The sequence below is a fragment of the Mustela putorius genome, unplaced genomic scaffold (assembly GCF_011764305.1).
Source record: "Mustela putorius furo isolate JIRA1106 unplaced genomic scaffold, ASM1176430v1.1 tig00000196_pilon_pilon_pilon, whole genome shotgun sequence".
In the NCBI taxonomy this organism is placed as follows: Eukaryota; Metazoa; Chordata; class Mammalia; order Carnivora; family Mustelidae; genus Mustela; species Mustela putorius.
This window is the reverse complement of record NW_025421310.1, coordinates 6,738,045-6,742,801: the sequence shown is the minus strand read 5'-3', so window position 1 is coordinate 6,742,801 and position 4,757 is coordinate 6,738,045. Positions and strand designations below refer to the sequence as shown.

General features: G+C 40.7%; 1 pseudogene; it reads right to left on the bottom strand.

Annotated features, from left to right (window-relative positions):
- Positions 1-3,433: 3,433 nt before the first annotated feature.
- Positions 3,434-4,346, bottom strand: LOC101685803 (annotated as a pseudogene).
- Between the last annotated feature and the right edge of the window lie 411 nt (positions 4,347-4,757).

The following is a 4,757-nucleotide window of genomic DNA, read 5'->3' as shown; positions in this document are numbered from 1 at the left end:
CCTGTCGCTCTGCCTACTTGTAATCTCTCTCTGTCAAATGAATAAATAAAATCTTTAAAAAAAATTAAAAAGAAGACAGCCAAACAGCTGACAGACACATGAAAAAGTGCTCAACCACTTGGCATTAGGGAAATACTAATCAAAACCACAGTGAGGGGGTGCCTGGGTAGCTCAGTGGGTTGAAGCCTCTGCCTTCAGCTCAGGTCAAGATCCCAGGGTCCTGGGATCGAGCCCCACATCAAGCTCTCTGCTCAGCGGGGAGCTTGGTTCCCCTTCTCTCTCTCTGCCTACTTGTGATCTCTCTCTAATAAATAAATAAAATCTTTAAATAAAAAAAAAAAACACAGTGAGATCCCACCTCACATTGGTCAGAATGGCTAAAATTTACGAATCAGGAAACAACAGGTGTTGGCGGAGGATGTGGAGAAGGGGGAACCCTCCTACACTGTTGGTGGGAATGCAAGGTGGTGCAGCCACTCTGGAAAACTGTGTGGAGGCTCCTCAAAAAGTTGAAAATAGATCTACCCTACCACCCAGCAATCCCACAACTGGGTATTTACCCCAAAGATACAAACATAGCGATCTGAAGGGGAGGTCCAAAAGTGAGTGCTGTGAATTGTGTGAGACTAAATCACAGACAAGTACCCCTGAAACAAATAATACATTATATGTTAATTTAAAAAAGGGAAAAAAATCTATAAACACTGTCTAATTGGACAAACCCAATTTCAGAGGTATTCTAGAAAGTACCTGGCCAGTTCTCCACACACCTATCATGTTCATAAAAACTGAGGAGACAGAGGAATCTGACAGAATCTGACAGAGAGAAGAGGAGGTGAGAGACACATGTGGGCTACATGTAATGTGGTATTTTGGATTGGATCCTGGAAGAGGGGGGGAAAAAGACATTTGTGTTAAAACTGATGAAATAAGAATAAAGTCTACAATTCAATTTCTAATGTGGTGTCACTGTTGGTTTCTTAGTTTTCCATAATGTACTATGGTAACCTACGATGTTAACAAGAGGGGAAACAGATGGAGTGGAAGATGGGAATTCTCTGTATGTTCTTTGCTAAAGTGATTCCAAAGTAAAAAAATTACATTGAAGTTGCACCCTTGGCACCTGGGTGATTCAGTCAGTTAAGTATCCGTCTTCTACTCAGGTCATGATCCCAGGGTTCTGGGATCAAGCCCCTGGTTAGGCTTTCTGCTCAATGGGGAGTCTGCTCCCTTTCACTCTACTTGTGCTCTCTCTCCCTCAGTCAAATAAATTTAAAAAAATCTTTTAAAAATAATAATAAAGTGGGCACCTGGGGGGCTCAGTGGGTTAAAGCCTCTGCCTCTGGCTCAGGTCATGATCCCAGGGTCCTGGGATTGAGCCCCACATCAGATTCTCTGCTCTGTGGGGAGCCTGTTTCCTCCTCTCTCTCTCTCTCTCTGCCTGCCTCTCTGCTTAGTTGTGATCTCTCTCTGTCAAATAAATAAATAAAATCTTTTTTAAAAATTTAAAATAATAATAATAATAATAATAATAATAAAGTTGCAATCCTTATCATTTAATTTATTCACAGATATCTACATTAAATTAAGTGTGAATTGATATCTACTGTTTCTTTCAAATGTGTCCATTTGCTCTGGTGGGTAATTTCAAAAAGCAGGAAAATTCATTAAACAAAACAAACTCAATAGATTAATGTCTCTGGTCTCCAAGTTGTTACTCCTTTACTAATCCAAGCTTGAAGATTTTCTTTATAAGCTTTTCTCCTAAAACTGGATGCAGACACCCACCCTAAAATCTGTTTCTTAGCAACTGGCCAGTTGGCCCCGATGCCTAACTCAGAACAATCTACCCTCTGCAGACCCTAAAAATTGATTCATTTTTTATCACAGACATCAAACATTTATTTAATATTTGCTTTCCACATCTACCCTTTTAAAACATCAGCTAACATATCCTCCTGCAAGATTTTCCTTTATCCCCTGGAGTTCACAATTCCAATGTTCAACTAAAAACAGTTTTAATATGTTCATTTTTCTCCACACACGTTTTCTTATTTCAGACACCTACCATTCTCTAAGGATGTAAGACACAATTTGCACAACCTGGATGTCATTGTCCTTCAAACTAAAACCTAATTTTCCCCCAGCTATACCTCAGGCCACTTGCATCCCAATACAGAACCCGGAAGCCTCTACCCTGAATTCTCTGAATGGTCATCCCACATGTTATTCCTCTGAAAGGCACTGGCCTATCTAGGAAGAAGTAGAGAACACACCCCCACTCCAAAAAAAGACACTGGCCTTACTATCACATGGCCAGTAAACCTTGAGAAAATTTGGTCTCTTATATTAAAAATTACATATCCAAAAACATTTCCAGTGTCTCCACAGTATTTCAAGACTGTTTTGTTTATTGGACTCTGAATTTCTCCACTACAGCCATTAATAAAATGCAATTACATGAGTACTTCCATAGTATTTACACAGAATTTCACTTACAAGTGGCCATTAATCACTATTGTTGTAGCAGAAATTTCTATCTTATTCAAAACTCGATGTAAAATGAGATGAACTGTAATTTTGCTGAAGATTCCTTGAAGAATAAGTGTATAAGCAGCTGAACACAGTGGAAACCAGATAGTTTATATTTTTCTTCTTGTGCACACAGAAAAGAGTCTGGATATACAGTGGTCATTGATGAAGTTCTTGAACCTAGGTGAGGTTCGGTGGGGTGAGGTTCGGAGCCGACAGCTAAAGAAAGAATTCTTAAGACGTCTCTGGTGCAAAAAGGTGGTTTATTAGAGCATGGGGACAGGACCCATGGGCAGGCAGAGATGCTGCTGCACCAGGCATGTGAGGAGTGGCTGGTTATATACACAGGAGTTGGGTAGGTGAGTTCAGAAGGGCTATTGGGGTAAAGAAGACTGTCAGGATATTGAAGATCTGGTTACTATCAAGCCAAGGCCACTTTCCCTCTAATGAGGCACTAACATAAAGACAATTGGGAGTCTCCTGGTGGAATGTTACATTCCTGCTATCAAAAGTCCTTGTTAGTGAGATTTAGGTTTTAAAAGAAATTTAACTTTATTTACTTTTCCTTCTACCTCCATCTCCTTCGTTTTTTTTTTTTTTTTTTTTATGGAGGGGAGGGTGACGTTAGGGCTTGAGGAACTGAGTTGTGTCTTTGGAAATTGGGCTATTGATAAGGTAACTTCTTTGTTGTAAATCTCAAGGACATTTGTAACCCAAGAGAGACTCCTGCCTTGCAGGACTGTGATCTCTGCAAGTTAACCATTTGCTCTTCTTGTAGGGCAGTCAGGGGTGCCTGTGAAATGTCACACATATTACCAAGGGGAGTGGGTGGAGAGGGGGTGCAAGGCACCAGCCCCTGCTCCGTTCTCAGCCAGCCTCCTACTCCCTCATCAGTCATGACTCAAAGAGCAAAGGGGCAGACAGTTGAAAAACATGCATTGATTAGGGCAGAAGTATTCATCAGCCACCAACTGGTCTTGTGAAAAATACGTAATTGATGGAAGAGAGGGTATAAAGAGACACAAAGGTACTTCCCAGCAGAAGGATGCTTTGGGGGGCTCTGATATCGGGGGAGCATCTGGAGAACACTTTGGTCCTATAAATGTGTTGGACCTGCTGCTTATGCCATACAGGGTGGAAACGATGAACCCACTGGCCCAAGTTATGAGTCCCAAGCACAAAACTTCATGGGAGGAAATCGATACCGTATATAGTAAGTCTGTGTCTTTGTCGTGAAGTGCAGAAGCTCAGTATCCAAATTCCATATTTTTTAAAGTATTCTTGTTGTTCCATTTCTCAGTCACATACACAGGAACAATAATATTTAGGTTTATATTCAGGATCCAGCAAAGGATATTTGAGGGGCCAATGTACTGGGGAGGTTTCCCTTTAAGTACTGCCCACCAGGAGTTCCAGGGGCTGATGGTGATGGCATGGAAGATACTCAGGAGGCACATGGTGCCCATAGACAACCCCCTGGACACTCTGTGGATGAAGAAAACAACTTTGTATACAAAGTCACTGAGAAAATATCTCAACTCAAAAGCCTCCATGGTCTCTGGGATTCCTCTGGAGAGAATGACCAAGGAGTTAGTTAAAGTCAAATACCTAAGAAGCGAATCTGTGGACTTTGACCTGTATCCCCTTAAGCCAAGAGATGACGAACAATGACAGAAAAGCAAGAAGTTCCCAGGGTTCCAAGGACCATCTGCAATAGACAATGTTAAACAGCTTAACAATAACCCACAACCTTCGGACCAACTGACCATCTGCAATAGAAAGATTACAGCAAATTTCACATCCATTAAGGCCATTCTGTCACTCGCCAGGGCTCAGTGTTCGCATCCACAAAGAGAGGAGTCTTCATGAACACATGAGCTGTGCGCTGTTTGTGGAAAATAAATTTAAAATTCTCCCCTTGCTATTACTTACCCCTGATATTTTCTTTCCCATACACGTGTCTTCATTAATTAATGATTTCTCAAGTTTGATGTATTTCTTTGTATAGTGCTCTTACTCATGCTTTACCTATTGTAAATTATTTAGTATTTACAAGTATGTGCATTTTACAGCCAAGAATTTAATTATAATGAGGTTATATGACTCATTTAAATATTGCAATGGCCAGGTTGCAATAAAGTTGGGTGTTTACCAGCAGGCTATACTCTCATAGCTACCTGGTCATATCTTTTTTTTTTTTTCTTAAGACTTTATTTATGGGGCCC